Source organism: Talpa occidentalis, unplaced genomic scaffold, assembly GCF_014898055.3.
Source record: "Talpa occidentalis isolate TD23 unplaced genomic scaffold, MPIMG_talOcc4v2.1 talOcc4.7, whole genome shotgun sequence".
Classification (NCBI taxonomy): domain Eukaryota; kingdom Metazoa; phylum Chordata; class Mammalia; order Eulipotyphla; family Talpidae; genus Talpa; species Talpa occidentalis.
The window spans coordinates 106,950,527-106,968,601 of record NW_023605083.1 but is presented as its reverse complement, the minus strand read 5'-3'; the positions used below and the strand labels follow the sequence as shown (position 1 = coordinate 106,968,601).

Here is an 18,075-nt window from a genome sequence, read left to right as displayed (position 1 = left end):
TAATTCAGGAAAGGAGATGACATATGTTCTGTTTCTGCCCTGCAGAAAGTTCAGGAAAACTCCCCCATGGCTGTCCCCTCCCCTCCCCATGTCTCAGCCACAGAAGCCCATGCTCACCCCGGCAGGAGGCTGTGCTCGGAGCTTCTTTGGATTTTCCAAGTGTATCCATTTGCCTTCCGGTTTTGTAGTGGAAGGTCCTGAAAGAGGGGAATGATGGGGGGGCCAGGTGGGGAGTAGAAGTGGAAAGTCACATAGGCAGCAGTGGAGGCAAAGAGAAATTTCCTCTTCCATGAACGTTGTGACAACAGCCGAGAACAGGCACTTTCAGGGTGTGTGTGTATTTTAATATTTTTCCTCTGATTTTCCAAATCATATCTAATCATGTAGAATTTGGGGGAAGAAGCAGAAAAAAAATCCAATAACCTTATCTCCCAGAGGCAACCGTGCTACAATTTGTCATATATTTTTTTAAACATACTCTTTTTCTTAAAAAAAAAAAAGATTTATTTATTTATACATACAAGAGCTGGGGTACAGGCCAGAGGGTGTGGAGGGTGAGAGGATTCACCAGAGACAGAGCAGGGAGCAGAACAGGCAGATCTATGGAAGTACACTGCTGAGGGGAGCAGAGGGCAAGACTGGAGTGGTCTGCTGTGCCATGTGGGTTGTTCCCTGGCCAGCTGGGTATCGAACTTGTGCTGCAGAGGCTGTGGACAGCTTTACAGGCTATGTACCAACCCCCTGTGCCACCAGGGAGGCCCAGTCTTATAATTTTTTAAAGATTCATTTATTTATGCACAGATGATTGCATAGAATTGGGTGCAGGCCAGAGATGTGGGAGTGAGAGGATTCACCAGAGACAGAGTGGGGAGCAGAACAGGCAGACTGCAATTTGTCATATCTGTAAGAGGAAAATAATAGTCACCCACCCCACCTTAATCCATCTGATAAGTTCTTCCCTTTCCAATCTTTATCTATATGCAAATACTCAATTGACATACTAAATAACTTAGTATCCTGCTTTTAAACCTGAACATTTCAGTGTCAACATGAGGTGATGTTACTGTTTAGCCTTCACAACTGTCATTTTGTGGTTCCAAGATTGTGTCCTCAGCTTATTTCCCATTGTAATTCACACTGGCAGGGACCGGAACCACAGGTCGAGAAGGAAAACCAGGGACCCTAGCTCCTCTCCCCAGCATCTCAAGAGGCAGAACTACCCTTAGTTCATGAAAACAGTCTGGAAGTGGGGTAGGGGTTAAAGCAGAGGTTAAAGAGGGACCCCCTCAAAGGGACCATCAAAGACCAGTTGGAGAATCTGCATTTGGACTTCTAAGTCGTTGCTCTCTGATGTGCCTGTGTGGCATGTGTGAGGCTGAGCGAGAGGGGGTGGCTCCGCAGTCCTGCAGAGTCCTGGGGGGTTGTGATTAAATGTGCTCCTAGAGCCACTTCCCCAGGTGTGTTTGCACACGGCGCCCTCTGCTGCTTCTACTCTCCTCACAGTCCCGGGCCTTACAGTTCAGAAGCTCTTCCCGGGTTCTAACTACATGCATTAGTTTGTCTTCCCCTCTTTGGGAAGGTGGGGAGGAGAGTGACAATAAGATTGCACTGTCAGGGGCCTTCCTGGTGGCGCAAGGGGTTAAGTTTCAGCACTATGAAGCTATCGCCAGCACTAGCACTGCAACCTGAGTTCACTTCCCAGCCAAGGAGCTACCCACACGGCGCAGCAGACCTCTCCTGACTCGCCCGCTGCTTCCCTCAGCAGTGTGTTTCAGTTAGTCTGCCTGTTCTGTTCCCCACTCTGTCTCTGGTGAATCCTCTCACCTCCCACACCTCTGGCCTGCACCCCAGTTCTTGTATGCATAAATAAAAATAAATCTTAAAAAAATTTTTGAGCCTGAAGTTGCAATGCCCTACATTGGTAACAGCTGGCACTCTACTCCCAGCCAGGACTTTGAGAGGCACAGGATGGTGATGGCCACACACACTAGTTTCACCCATAATCAAAGGAGGATGTAGTGAGAAAGGATCCATAGATTTTCCTCCCCTGCCTCACAGGCAGGCAGGTCTGCACAACTTCGATGCTGTAAAAGGGTCGAAACTCTGGAAACTGAGGGAAACCTTCCCTGGGGTTATTCTCTCCTTAGAAGTCACAGGACAGATCTGGAGTGGGCAGGGAACATGTGCATAATGCGTGAGTTCTTGTCAGAACCAGCACAGACTGTGGGATTCAAATTTCCCTCATTTCTCCTATTCTCCCTGGCTGTGAACAGATCATGGCTAAGTGGAGGCTGCAGTGGGGGGATGAGGAGTTTCCGGGGTGGGGTGGGGGAATGATAGGAAGCTTCAGCACCATGAGATGGACAGCACTCTTGAGGTGCCAGGGAAATCTGCTAGGGGCAACTGTACAACCCAAGCTGACATTTTTCTTGGTAGAACTTTAGTCGTCAATGGATCATGCATGGCTGGTCACCTTAAGACAAACCTCTGCAAAAGAATCACAGCGGATGGCAGCTTGAGAGGCAGCTGAAATGCAGAGGGTGATGGGTGCATTCTGGCCAATTCAGAGAGCTAATTGGACTCCTCTTAAACTTCCAAGTTCCTCTCAGAATGGGGCAGTCAGGACAAGGCAATTCCCTTGGGCAGATGGCACTGGAAATGACTGCACTGGCTCTTTTGCCAATCCATGGTGGGCAAGAGCTGGTGGTTCCAGGGGAGGCCAGGCGCCTACAGGCCTGGGATCAGGTGGGTGAGTTGTGGGGAGAGATGGCATCACAGACCTGGACGTCTCTATGCAGCGACCAGGATGGACACCAGGAAGGAGCAAGCATCACTGTGGGGTCGCTAACCTTCCTGATGACAGCAACCTGGTGAGAGCAGATCTCCGCCCTGTAGAACGCACAGTCTCATGGGGCAGGCATAGTCGTGAACTGGGGTGCACCATGCTTGTTTCTTCCCTGGGCACCCAGAATCATCCTAGTGCCACACACAGAAGAACACAATATTTGCTCATGCTCATGAACATGTCATTTTTTTTCTTCCTATGCCACTGTTTCCCCAGAGATGGTGTCCTGAGCTGGGAAAAACCTGCCTGCAGTGTGTATTACTGTTCAAAGACTATAACCACTAACCCTTGGCATCAGCCCAAGAAACACAGAGACTAGAACTGGGTTTGCAGGGCCTGGATAAGCAAGGGATAGTAGAGAGGTTCTGTTCCAGCCATTCATTTTATAGGTAGAACTGACACAGAAAGATGACTTGTCCCAAGCCACCCGTGACACAGGGAGGCGGAGGGCCAGGGACAGTGTTGTGTTCTTCTGGGAACCGAACTCTTTTTTTTAAATTTATTTTATTTTTATGCATATAAGAACTGGGGTACAGGCCATAGGTGCGGGGCGTTGGTGGGAGGTGAGAGGATTCACCAGAGACAGAGTGGGGAACAGACTGCTGAGGGGAGCAGCAGGCGAGTCCGGAGAGGTCTGCCGCGCCATGTGGGTAGCTCCCTGGCCCGGGATGGAACTCGTGCTGCAGTGGCTGCCGTTAGCTTCCTAGGCTGCGTCTTAACGCCTCTTCGCCACCAAGGAGGCCCCCGGACCCCAAATCTTTGAGGACAACTTCCTTCCACGCCAAGGAAACTCAACACCCAACGACCTACGAAGCAACCACCAATCAACTTAGCACCAGACCCTCCAGCGAGCTCTGGACCTGGACCGTCCGCCGATCGAGTGCGCGGCGCTCTATTCCTAGGTCTTGAGTACCCAGCGGGTCCCATCGATTGGTTTTCCCTGCCGGGCGGCGCCGGGCGCGAGTCGGCCCCGGCGTGGGGGCCGGGGGCCGGGGGCCGGGGGCCGGGCTGGGTGGGGCGGGAGCTTCGGGGCCGGAGCCGGGAGCCGGGACTGGGCGCCCCCGAGTGGCGCCCCCGCGCGGCGTCGTCCTCACGAGGTACTGGGAGCCCAGAGGCGCTGCCCCGCCGCCTGGGGCCCGGGGACCCCGGAGCCCCTCCCCGGGCGGGGTGGCGCGTCCCGGCAGGTCGGGCTCCGCGTCGCCCCCACCCCGCCCCGCCCCCCCACCCCGCCCCGCCCCCCCACCCCGCGGCGCCCAGATGCCCCCCAGGCTCCCCTGCTGAGCTGGCGTCGCGGGCCTCTTGAGCCCCGTCCCCGCGCCCTCGGCCTCTGGTTGGCAGCAGTAGTTTTCAAAAAGAGTTATTTGCCAGTGTTGCTGCTGTGCTAAAAGCAGGACTGGGGGGCTGGGTTCCTGAACCCCGCGCTGCAGCTCCCCCGCCTGGGGTTCCAGGCACCTTCTGTCTTGCTCTCTCTTGGTTGCCCTTAATATGCAAACGGTGACCTCGGGTCACTTACTTGATGACCACTTCTTCGGCTGGGAAGGGAGATACATTAGAGTCCTGAAATTTGAAAAGGGAAAAAGTCGCAGCAATAACAACAAAAAAGTCATTAAATATAATGCCGTTCGAGACAACAGGCTGTCAACAAAAATGATGCTCAGTTCTCTAGAAGGGAAGTTAATTAAAAATCCAGAGAAACAACCTAAGTGCCCACGGATAGAGGATTGGATTAAGAAGATGTGGTCTCTGCGCGCCATGGAATACTATTCAGCCATCAGGAAGAGTGGAATGTTGCTGTTTATAGCAAAATGAAAGGAGTTCACGGGAATTATGTGTAGTAAAGCAAGTCAGGACAACAGAGACTGATAGTGTTCATTTGCACAGCGGATGTGGAGGATTCTTATAAAAACTAGCAGAAACTAAGGCTTCTGAGGTTAAGGGGCAGGGAGTGGAGGTAGGGTCGGGATGGGGAGAAGAAAAATTCTGAGGCCATGCCAGAACACTTAGCTAGCACATTTAAACAAGCAAAGAGGTTCTGCTAAAGTTTTAACTGTATTGGTGTAAATAATCCAAACCTAAAGCCCTGAAGAGGGGCGGCTTCTGTTCACCCAGCAGGATTAGGAAAGGGTCTTGTCCTGGCTTTTCCTGTGGTCCTGGCATGTGCTTCTTGCCTGCTGCCATTCAGTGTGTGGGGCTGGGAGCTGTGGTTGAACAGTACAGTCATGCCATTGCTCAGTCTCCGCGAGGCAGTACTCTGAGGGGGTTCCCCCACTTGTGTTGTAGCTTCCTGATGGTGTAATCACTGGGACTGCTCCAGGGAACTTGGAGACAGGTCCAGAACATTAGCTTCCTCTGAAAGGCCCACATATTCATGGGCGCTTGGGCAGGACCAGTCTCAGAGGCCAGAAACGGTTTATTCCCCCAGGAACCTTGTCTCCGGGCAATGAGTGAATCAGTGGACAGGAGCCCCGGAACAGGAAGCCTGGTAGAAGGGATTTTCCTTCACACTGTTCAGTCTTCAACCTTAAAAAGAAACATTCTTTATAACCTTAGATTTCTCTGACTCTCTTTTTTTTAAAGATTTATTTTTATTTATGCATAGAAGAACTGGGGTGTAGGCCAGTGGTGCAGGGGGTGAGAGGATTCACCAGAGACAGAGTGGGGAGCACAACAGGTGGATGTACTGAAATACACTGCTGAGGGGAGCAGCGGGCAAGTCAGGAGAGGTCTGCCACGCCATGTGAGTCAGCTTCCTGGCCGGAGATTGAAATGCTACAGTGGCTGCTGATAGCTTCGTAGTGCTGAGATTTAACTCCTTGTGCCAGCAGGGAGGCCGCTTTCTCTGACCCTCTTTTTTTTTTTTTTTTTTTTTTTTAAAGATTTTATTTATACAAGAGCCAGGGTACAGGCCAGAGGTGCGGGAGGGTGAGAGGATTCACCAGAGACAGAGCCAGAAACAGAACAGGCAGACTGATGAAATACACTGCTGAGGGGAGCAGCGGGCGAGACAGGAGAGGTCTGTTCGCCATGTGGGTTGCTCCAAGGCTGGCGGGGATCGAACCGTCACTGCAGAGGCTGCGGACAGCTTCACAGCACTGCGCTCAACCGCCTGCACCACCAGGGAGGCCCTCTCTGACCCTCTTAATAGAAACTGGGAACTGAAATTCTGTCTTAATACCTTTGTTAGCACCTATCTATAAACAGCTGGATTCCTTTAACTGAGTGTGGCAGAATTACCAACATCACAGTATTACTCTTACAACCATGCAGTGTGGGTGATGTGACCTGATTTTATGCTTAAGAAATGCAAGGCTCAGAGAGATTCATTGGCTTGCCTGAAGCCATCCAGCTAGCTGAGCCAGCATTCTGACTCAGGGCTGTCTCATACCATAGTCTTTCTCCTTTGCCCTCTCTGCTGCCTCAGGCCAAACAGTCAAATACTCACTCTCAGCATGAAACTGCTGTGTGTGTTTCCAAGTTAATCACATTCCAGTGGCTAATAATTTCCTCCTGAAACAGAAAAGGGAGAAAAATGAAAGTGTCAGTAGATCAATTAGCAACCTGTCAACAGTGACAATAACTTTATTTAAAAATTTGAAATGCATTTTTTGTTGGTTTTGAATTGAGGTAAATTAGGTTAGAGCACTGTATATGTTTTAGGAGTATAATTTCATGTGCATTTTTCTTTTTTATGAAGAATATATTATTCTTCTTTGTAAGGGTTAAATTCTACACTCAGCAAAAATAAACAAGTTATCTTAAAAAGTACCTCAGGGCCTCCCCGGTTGGGCGCTGGGTTGCGAAGCTGCCCGCGACCTCTGCGGCGCCGGTTCGATCCCCAGCTTCTCCCCTGCCACTGGAGGAGGGTCCCACATGGCGCGCAGACCTCTCCTGCCGCCCGCTGCTCCCCTCAGCAGTGTACTTCAGTCCTTCTGCCTGCTCTGCTCCTCACTCTGGCTCTGGTGAATTCTCTCACCCTTCCGCTCTTCTGACTGTACCCAGTGCATGTATAAACAAAACAAACAAACAAACAAATAAATAAATAAATAAAACATGCCTCTATTAAAAAAAAAAAAAGTACCTCAAACTTGGGCCTCCCTGGTGGTGCAGCGGTTGAGTGCTGGGTTGCGAAGCTGCTTGCAACCTCTGCAGCGCCGGTTTGATCCCAGCTGCTCCCCAGCAGACGTCTCCTGCCGCCCGCTGCTCCCCTCAGCAGTGTACTTCAGTCCTTCTGCCTGTTCTGCTCCCTGCTCTGGCTCTGGTGAATCCTCTCACCCTCCCGCGCTTCTGACTGTACCCAGTGCTTGTATAAATAAATAAATCTTAAAAAAAAAAGTACCTCAAACTGTCTAAAATCTTTTTGAAATACCTATACTTTGCATTTTTTTTTAAAGATTTATTTATTTATTTATACAAACACTGGGCACAGTCAGAAGCGTGGGAGAGTGAGAGAATTCACCAGAGCCAGAGCCGGGAGCAGAGCAGGCAGACTGACAAAGTACACTGCTGAGGGAGCAGTAGGTGTGGCAGGAGAGGTCTGCCCACCATGTGGATCCTCGCTGGCGGCCAGGGATCAAACTGGTGCTGCAGAGGCTGCGGACAGCATTGCAGCCCAGCTATCAACCGCTGTGCCATCGGGGAGGCCCCCTATACTTTTTTAGAGGCAGCCAGGAGCTGAGACTGGCTGATGGGTCCCAAGATGGCATCTCCATCCTGGACCTCAGTCCAGGAACAGAAAGGAGTAAACTATGTGCATCTTTTGAAATGATCTCTCTTATATTTTTTGTTTGCATAACTACAGTTGAATTTGTCCATCAAAATGATGATCTATGCTTGGGGGGCAGATCACTTGAGAGTTTTTATTTTTTAAAACAGCTTTAATTAGGGCCCTCCTGGTGGTGCAGGGTTTAAAGTCGTAGCACTATTAAGCTGTCCCCAGCCACTGTGGCTGGCATAAGTTTAGTCTCTGCCAGGGAGCGACCCACATGGCGATGTAGACCTCGCCTGTCTTTCCCGCTGCTCCCCTCAGCAGTGTATTTCAGCAGATCCATCTGTTCTGTTCCCCTTTCTGTCTCTGGTGAATCCTCTCAACCACCACCCCCCACCCCACACCTCTGGCCAACACTCCAGTTCTTGTATGCATAAATAAATAAAAATAAATCTTAAAGCAGCTTAATTCAGGAATACTGACATACAATAAGCCACATACTTAAAGTATATAATTTAATAAGTTTTAATGTCATCACAAAACATCATCACAATCGTGATAGTTGACATATGTATCCAACACCCCCAAACATTCCTCTTGGCCCTTTGTAATTACTCCTCGTCTTTTTTCCCAACCCCAATCCTCAAGGAGCCCATGATGTGCTTCCTGTTGATTACTTTGCATTTTATAGAATTGCATCAGCTGTAACTTTACAGTGTGTACTTGCTTCTTGTTTTTCATTTTTTATGAAGTCTTGTTTTTATGGTGTTCAAGGGGATGAATTGGGGAGTGACATACATCATGGGGTGTGCCCATGAGTAAAAGGGCCATTCCAATTTTCCTGCAACATATTTTGGAACTTTTTCCTGGAGCAGCAGCCTCTTCAGGTTCACTGCTAAGTGGCACCTCCTTGGAAGAGAATTTCCTCTTTTTCTTGGAGACAACCTGTTTCCTGTCTCTTATTGACTTCTTTCATTCCACATAATCATTTTGAGATTCATCTAGATGGTTGTGCATATCACAGAATGTGTGTTGTGTATAGAATGTGTGTGGGGTATTCCTTCTTGAAGAGCACCCATCCCTTTGATGTTCACAGTGCCACCTTTCTTGTAGATTCGCATGTATGTGGGCAAAGGAGCAACTCCTGACAGGCCTGGAAAACATATAGGGGCACCTCTCCTCTCTCCCTTTGTGTTGGCCATTTTGGGACTGAATAGAAGATGGTGGTTCTGGCTGAAAGGCTCAGTCAGCTAATTACAATGTCAATCTCACAAAAAAAAAAAAAAAAAAAAACACCCTCACAGAAACACCCAGAATAATGTCTGACTAAATATCTGGCACACTGTGCCCTGGTTAAGTTGACATGTAAAATTAGTCACTGCAGGAGTGAAGTGCTGATACAGGCTGCAGTCATGCATGGAGCTTGGAAACACTGACGCAAAGGGCCACATGCCTTAGGTTCCATTTGTATGCAATGTCCACAGAGGCAAGTCCATAGAGACAGAATGTTGATTAGAGGTTGCCCAGGTGAGTGGAGGGAAATTTGGAGGTAATAAGGAAGGGATGCATGGTTTCTTTTGAGGTAGGGGTTAGTATTCCGAGTTTGCCGTGATTGCACAACTCTGTGACTATAATGAAAGTCATTGAATTGTACACTTTAAATGGATGGCTATATGCTACATGAATTATATCTTTATACAGCTGTTGGACAAGTAGCTGTGACTCATTTTAGCCAAAAGGGGGCATGTTTGGTATGTCATGGGCGGCGGCACAGTGACATTGATTTTGTCTGTGCTTAGACAAAATTAGGAAGTGGCCTTCCATGTTTTATCTCGTTTTATCATGATCTCAGAGTAACCTTATCTGAGATTCATATTCTGTGATTGTGTCCAACAAGGGAAGAAAATGACTGGCTGTGAGTGTCAGACAAGTCTGTAGCTACTCTGAGGTCTCACTGTGTGTGTCAGATCAGCTCTGGAGGTCAGGGCTGCCTTCTTTCCTTCCTCAGCAGGGCCTCAGGGACCCACAGGAATGTGAGTAAACACACTTGGGAAGTCCACAGAAACTCTGGTCCCAGACTCCTGCTGGTGTGAGCCTGGGATCCTGGGAGGTGGGGCCACTTGAGCCAGAAGAGAAAATGTGCAATCCATATCACAGGTTTTGTTTTTTTTTTTTGCTTCTTTTGTCTGTTGCTAGTTTAGAATATTCAGACGGTCCCTCTACCTGTTCTGCCAGGGAGGCTGCATTATACCACAATGACCACCTCCAGCCCTGATTGGCATTGTTTTCAGTGATTATTTCCTCAAAAATTTTTTTTCTGACTCTTCTTCTTCAGGGAATTCTAGTGTATGAGCATTTTCCTCCTGATGTTGTCATTGAGGTCTCTTAGAATATCTTTTTTTAAAATTCTCTTTTCATTTTGCTGCTCTGCCTAAGTGAGTTCTATTGCTTTATCTTCCAACACGCTTATTCACTTCTCTGCTTTATCCAGTCTGCTGTTGGACACCTCTATTGTATTTCTTAGTTCTCTGACTGTGACTTCTGCTTAGTGCTGCTCTGTGCAAATGTCACTTTAGGGCATCTCTGCCCCTTCAGCTGGGGGTTCCCAGGGCCCTCCTCTACACTTGCTGAAACAGATCCTCCATTTTCTGGGTCCCATGACTTCCTCATTCTTAGTTCATGCCTTGTATTTGTGGAGTAGAACTGGACCCTGGGATGCCATTGTGGTCACTGTGGGGTCCCGGGGCAAGCCAGAGCATGGTAGATTCACTATGGGTTTGGTCCTGGGCATTAGTGCAACTCTCTGGCTGCGCCATTGGCGAGGCCTGGAGTCTGTGAGGTTGGGAATGGTGGGTGCTGCCAGGGGCAACTCTCCATTCTCTGGCGGTGGGGCCCCGGGATGTTTCAGCACCGCGGGCTGGACAGCGCCTGCACGGCCGGCTGGAAGCGCTTAGCCTCAGCCGGAACTTCTCACGGATGCGACCGGGCGGGGTTTGGGGGCTGGCCTTAAGCAGGCGCGGGGCGGGGAGTTGCGGCGCGGGGAAGGGAAGGGGTGGGTGGTGGTGGTGGTGAGGACCTTGTTCATGTTTGGGGCCTAAGGCAGATCAGCCAAAGATGGGGAGGCATTTAAAGACTGCTGCGGTTTATGCTCTAAGGAAAGTGAGCGCATGTGACACAAGCACCCTTAACCGGCTGGCATCCCCTCCGGTGCTGGGATCAGCCCCAGGGCCTCCGCTGAAACCTGACTTCGTCCCTATAACCCTCTTCCTTCTGGGCCGGGCCGCGCAACACCCGTCACAATCTTCCGGCTGGGACTCTTCTCGGATCAGCCCATGCCCCAAGCCTCCCGGACCCAGATCCGCCTAGGCGGGGTGTGGCATTCTGGCTGCAGAGGCCGCTCGGCAGGTGTGCGCGCCGTCCAGTCGCCCCACCTCAGGGAACGAACACCTCCAGCCAGGTCGGCTTTTCCCTGCGGCCCCAGCGCTCGCTCAGTGCGGGGCAGACAGTGAAAAAGCAGCTCCATAACATTTGCCGGAGGACAGACCTTGCCTTTCTTTCCCTGGCGAGGTTGACCTGGGCTGGAGAGGGGTTCTGTAGGACCTTTCTCGAAGCTCCGGCGATGGTGAGGCCCGCGTCTCTCGACAGCCTGCGCCTCTGATTGGGGCCGGCGCGTCTTGCAAGAGATGTAGGCGGGACGGCGTCGGCCTCCCGGGGGTGTTTTGCTGCAACCCCGGGAAAGCAAACCCAACCCCCACCCCCATCCCGGCGCTGAAGGTGCTGCTGGGCCCGGAGGGGCTGCCTATCACACAGGCAGGGGCGGGCGGGCTCTTGTCAGGAACTGAAGCTCTCGGAAAAACTCCTTCCAATTCACGGAAATCCATGAGGAAACCCTCAACAGCAGTCGGGAAATGAGCCACCCGTTTCCCGCTGTGGATCCTTAGTCTTTGCAATTCACGCATCTGTGGTAGAACGTCCAAACGAGCTCTCAAGGTCCAGGTAGCCTTGTGTCCCTTTTGGGACACTGTCCCAGGGTTGTCCCTGGTCCCCAGGCCACAGCAGTCCCCTTCAACACCCATAAGTGGAGTATTTCACTTAAGGGGTGGTCACTTTTCAGCTACCAGAGCAGTTTGTGTCTAACTGTTATAGAGCAGCCCCGATATTGAGCGGGTTCCTGGCTGTGGGTCCTCACCCGCGCCCTTACAAGGGACTTATTAATACTCCACTACAGACACACACAAAAGGCTAATAAAAGGTTTATTTACAAGGGAAAGGGAATTGAGGAAATGTACAACTCAGGGAGAAAATAGGGAAATAAAGTCTTTAATGCGTCCTACCCGATCCGCCGACCTGGAAACCCAAAGTCACTCTCAGAGCTGGCTGGATGCTGCTAGCTGGTGGAGAGCCAAAATGGGGGACCTCCCCCCAAAGCCCACGTGTCTGTCTTTATACTCACTTGGCTGCTTAACCCCACCCTCAGGTCCCAGCCACCTTCCCTTTGGTGGTGATGGGATTTGGAGTTCCCAGTGTCTTTGGCTTTGGCCTGGGGTGGGGGTGGAGTCCACAAAGCCTGTATGGAATTAGCTTTAGGACATCCTTTCCCCCCCCTAACAATTCCCCCCTTTGACATCCTTTCCCCCTAACATAACGGGTAGGGAGTGCAGATATCAGTTGTCGCCAAGTGTGTGTTCCCTTGAAGAAGAGCTGAGAAATCAGGTGGAGGTGGATGGCACTGTGCCATCTGAAAGTACCTGTAGGCGGTGTGGCTCCAGCATGTTTGTATGATAGGAATGCCACAAGGGAGATCTGATGCAGAAGAGGGCACTTTTAAAAATAACTATGCTCAATTTTTAATATAAGGTGGCACCAGGACCCTCAGTTAACCCATCACTCATATTCAACTATTGTTAATAATTTGCCACATTTTTACTATTCTCTTTATTTTGTTGTCTCTATTACGAACCCACAAATACCCTTGTTTCACAAAATCCAGCTCATTTCTACCTCTTTTGGGACACATTTTAGGTTTCTACCTGAAACTGTGTAGCCTAAGTTGGGATTCTTTAATCCTAGATAAATGCCTCATTGTTTTTGAACCATTTGCAAATAAATGGATAATTTTTAGCCGCAAAGAATCTTTGTGAAGGAGTCAAGTCCTTGGGCATTGCTGGGCGCCATAGTCCAGTGGGGACTCAACCTCTGCCTGGTAGAAAGACTTAGGATGGGGTGGGTGGGGAATTAGGCAGAGGGATAAGTTTAGTGGGGACACAGCAAGCTGGGTCTCATGCTTCTCATTTCCTCAATAAGCCTGTGGGGCAAATTGTTGCATCTTCAAAACTTCCCTTTGTCAGGGGAAGTGCTCAACCAGGAGGGAGAGGATTCTAGTCCCTAAGTCAGAGTGCAGCCTCCCACTCATGGGATGGAGTTGGGGAGGAGGCTGATAATTACCCTCCCGCTTCCTGACCACCTTTCATCACATTTAGCTCTGTGGTCTCCCATCAGGGAAACTAGAATTGATTGGAGGATTTGGAAATAGAAAATGGGTCCGTGTATACATAGTGAGATGACTGAGGCTATTTTTACCCAGATTTATCTGGAAAGTAGTCTGTGAATGCCTGACTCTTTCAGAAGGAGACATGTTGCAAATCCTAAGAACAATGGTTGAAGCAGCAAGACTGGGCTGTACGTGATAATTTTCCAAAGGAGATCAAGACATCAGGGAGAACAGACCTAATTTAAAGTCTTGTCTCCACCAGCTCCTAACTTTGTGATGCTGGAACCTTCTCTTAGACATCTTTGTCCATTCAGTGGGTAAGGTCAGAGCTGTGCCTCACTGGGTTGTTGAGGAGACTACATGCTGTAGCACCAGTCTCACTGATGAAGTCTGAGTTCTCTTCTGCCTGCTTTGGTTTCTAGGGTCTCTTTCTGGAAATTTGTAGAATGGTATGAACTACTCATAGTGGGTGTGCACCTCCCCCCTCCCCCCTTTTCTGGTTCCCACTGCCAATAGGAGTCCTGGGGAGAAAAGTTCATTTGTTAGTCACTCATTCATCCAGGGCTTACTGAGCACTGCCACAGAGGTAGGCAGGTGCTAGGACCTGAGGGTTTAGTGATAAGTGAAAACATAGCTCTATCCTGTGGTTTTTGGTTCTGAGGAGGAAACATATACAAACAGACCATTATAGGATAGTTGGGGAAGGGGAAAAGCAGACCTATGTACAGTCTGCTGCGGGTGGTAGAATCAGGGAAAGCTTCCTGGAGGAAGAATGTCTTGAAATGACCCTGTAAAGGGCAATCCATAGGACAGAAACAGTCCAAACAGAGACCTGGGGCTACAAGACAGCATTCTGTGTGTGCGGTATTTTCAGGCCTTGTGGTGTTGATGTGTGACAGCAGAGAATGGTGGGAAGGGAGGCTGGAATGGTAAATGGGACACTGGTCAAGGAAGGGGACTTATTCCCTGAGCAGATGGGGAGGCACTGTGGAGGAGGGAGGGAGTCTTGGAAGTGAGCCAAGACCAAAGAGGGAAGAGGCTGGCACCAGAGCAAAGCCAGTAATATGGCGCAATCAAAACATGTTTTGAGGTGGTTTTTGTTTTTTTAATGACTGAAACAAAACATCAAAAATCACAGCTTCTGCAAAAAACATGTGTTCTTGTAGGTCTTGTACCTCTCCTCAAACTTGACCTTGGTCTCTCGTGGGGCCTTGGCTTTAAGAGCAGGGTCTTTGAAGACATCCTTGTGGAGGACAGTTCTGTCCAAAGGGCTTTCCAGATATTCACAGGGTACCTTGTGGGTGTGCAGTGAGTGTCATTATACACTGTCACAAAAGACTTGATCTTTGGCCTTTTGAAAGTTTTCTTCTTGCCATTGGGTCACTCCGAAGGGATAGTGATCAATTCCAGCCACCAGCATGTAGCTATAGGGGTGGTGCGGTGTTATGTCAGTGTTCTTCGTGATGGCTACTTTGTGTCTGGAGTAACATGGGACCAGAACCAGCACCACCTCCCCAGGTGTTGTGAACTTGCCTATTCTGACCACAACACTCAGGTCTACCACTACTTCTCATCTAATCAATAGGTGATTTCCATGTTAAATTACAGACCCTTTCACCAATTCTTTCCAATCAAAATGTCATCGCAGCTGAGCATGAATATGTAATTGTATTCAACCTGTTTAAATACTCTGGACTGTAAAGCATGCTTGAAAAGTCTGAAGCTATAAAAAGTAAGCAGTCTTAGAACTGGTAGTACTAAACAAATAGTTCTAGTACTAATAGCGTAGTGCTTAATAGCTCACAAAAATGTCCCTACTCACTGTATTTCTCAGACTTCACTCCTGGGGCCAGTCTTCATCTTCCCTGCCCTAATCTCACAGGATTAGGGTATACAGGCTTCCCCAGGATTAAGTGGTATACAGGCATCAATGAACATCAAACTCTTTTCTCAGCAGTTTCAGACACCAAATTTGTATGTACCATGTGCCACTGGGAATCCGCAGACGAAAGTCACCTGGCCCACCTTTTGTCTTAAGTGTTTGGATATGGGATAATCTCAAAGTTCAAAATCAGGGCCACCGGAAGGAAACCATATCAAACAGCAACTGGCAGGAGGTCAGAGGAGGTACAACTGATGCTTTTCCTAAAGGGAGAAGCAGGAAAGAAGAAAGGGATCACACATCTCCCAAGTAAATCCAAAATCTAGAGGGCAAACAACGCTAAACAATAGACCCATTGGGGTAGTGGTCCTGGCTCCCCAGTTTGCCTGGACTCGTGTTGTCTTCCAGGCCCACTAGGATGGCTTTTTGGCCGCATAGGACAACAGTGGCTCTCTGGTTGAGATTCTGTGTCTGCAGCTCTCTGTGCGAGGCATTGGTGGGCATCTTGGCCTGCCTGAGTCGGAGAGGCAGACACAGCCTTTGAGACTATTCTGTCCTGGAGCCTCTCTACCCTGGGCCTGGAGTGGCCACCCTGGGGATCTCTGAGTGGACTTCGGATCATTCTCCCATTGTTCTACTGCTGTGAAGAACAGTGCCCGATGTCTATTGAGAAGGCTGATCCACGGTAATCGCCTGATTAAATGGTCACTTGGCTATAACTTTCATGTTCTCAGTTTTTGCAATGGGGCTAGGCAGAGAATCTTTAAGTTCTGCTCCCTTTTCGCTTGGCAGTTCCATCTTGAAGTCACTTTTCTGATTTTAGTGTAAGCAGTCAAGAGCCAAGTCACATCTTCAAGACCTTGCTTAGAAATTCCTTCAGCTAATATCCAATTTCCAAATATATCTTACAGAAAACACTGGAAAACAAATGCAATTCTGTCGATTTCTTTGCTGCTTTATAGCAAGTGTTCACATAAAAATAAAAAGCCAAAATGAGAGGCAAACAAGCACTTACTTGGGATTAAAGGACTGCAACTTGGGGTACACAATTTCAAGTAGAAACCTAAATTGTTCCTCAGAAGGGGTAAAAGTTAGGTGGATTTTGTGGAAAAGAGGAAGATGAGGTAAGTGGTTAAGGAGAAGAGCTGGTATTAATACACTCACGCTTTTTTAGCTGTCCATAAAGTGTGGCTGATTCTACCCTCTGGTAAAGTCCATTGTCATCAGTCTCTGGGATCAGAAAGGAAGGTGGCTCTCCTGCTGCGTTCTGAAACAGGGGTTCCTGAAAACAACTGCTGTTTCACACAGTTAAGGGTCTTTTGACCAAACAGACAATAAGCAGTTTTTGTACCACAACAACTCTGACTCTCATTTAAAATGGCCCCATTTAGGTCAGTTTTTCACATAAGGATCACCTCTCTTCCATTCCCAGTAGTTCCTCATTTCTCTCCAAAGCCTCATCATTATGGCCTTTCTCCATGGTGCCTCTAACATTTTGTTGGTGATCACTTAGGCGTTCTCTAAGAAGATGGAGGCTTTCTGTACAAGTCTCGTGCATGGCAGTAGGTCCCTTAAAAACCCTCCTAGACACTTCTGGTGCTCACCTCAGTCCCCTATACCCTGGGGAGGGATGCAGGTGTTAGAGTTGCAGAAAGAAGCAGAGATATCATGGTGCAGTGCAGATGCCCAACTGGATCAACCCCAGGCAGCCACCTCAGGCTGCTAAGGGCAACGCACAGCCATGTCAGATGATTAGAGTTGACCTTGGCACCCTATTGCGGGGTCATCTGGACAGGTGCAGGGCAGTTGGTCTCGTGCAAAGTATCAGGTACGGGGCCTCCCTGGTGGTGCAAGGGGTTAAGCACCGCACTATGAAGCAATCCACGGCCTCTGCAGCACAAATTCTGTCCCCGGCCGGCCAGGGAGAAACCCACATGGCACAGCAGACCTCTCCTGTCTCGCCCGCTGCTCCCCTCAGCAGTGTATTTCAGTAGATCTGCCTGTTCTGCTCCCCACCCTGTCTGGTGAATCCTCTCAAATCACCCCCACCGCCCCGCATCTCTGGCCTGTACCCCAGCTCTTGTAGGCATAAATAAATAGATCTTTAAAAAAACAACAACAAACAACAAAGTACCAGGTATGCTTAGGCGTTCAGCAGGCTGCTGTGGGTGGATCGCCACCCCCGGGGCAGCCGGGAAGCGTGGGGCGGGGACACCACACCACGGAAACTGCCCCTGGACAGCCAGTGGCATTTGGAGCCTACACCGGCATGTCAGCCGTGCTCTGGCACCGCGGACACCTGCCCATCTAGTCGCCTGCTTCGTCTGCACACTCTCGACACTCTGTCGCCATTGGGCGATGTTCACTGGACTTACTCTTACCTCCGCGAGACAGCCTCGCCTTGCGCGCCGGGCCTGGCGCCAGCCAGCTGCCAGCCCCCGCGAGCGCCCTAGGCCAGGGCCTGGCTCCTCCCGCGCCCTCTAGTGGCGCGGGGCGCCGGGCCCGCGTGGTCACGCGCGTCTCTGGCCAGCAGGGGTCGGCCCAACCACGCAAACCATCCTGTCTGGCCTCTGATCCCGCCTTTCTCCAGGTTGGACACCGCGTCTCCGGCTAACGCCAGAGGAGGTATGAGACCGTCTTAGACAGTCGCTGGGACGAGCATGGTGGGGTCGGGGGAGCTGCCAAGGCCGCTGTGTCTGTGCATATCTAGTTGTTGAGCCTGGAGTCTTACCCTCTTTCTGTTTTGTACTAGCCACTGCCCAGGGGAGCAGTAGCCGGCTTCCTTAGCCTCTTAATGTTCCCCAACCTTGTTGCCATCACATTGAACCTTGGAGCCGAAGGGGTGTGGCTGTGCATGGAAGCTGCAGGGTGGGGGGGAATCATGCAGAGCAGAGGGGGTAACTTTATTGTAGGGAATGTGCACTGGAGGAATTTCGGGAATTTTCTATTTGCTGGAGTAGCCATCTCTGGACCAGAAGGTAGAGGAGTCAGTGGTTTGGATGAAGGTGGGGTGGTGTTGAGCCCCTGGAAATTGTGGACTCTCCCTTGCCTCAGCCTGTGAACACAATTCACAGGAAAAATCTGGAGTGGGCTGTGACAATGTCCATAGTGGGTAAGTTTCTACCAGTGCCAGAAGCAGGGCACAGGAGTCA

The 18,075-nt window shown here is 49.8% G+C and overlaps 1 pseudogene; it reads right to left on the bottom strand.

Moving 5' to 3' along the window:
* Positions 1 to 14,173: 14,173 nt before the first annotated feature.
* Positions 14,174 to 16,481, bottom strand: LOC119231539 (60S ribosomal protein L27-like; annotated as a pseudogene).
* Positions 16,482 to 18,075: the final 1,594 nt, after the last annotated feature.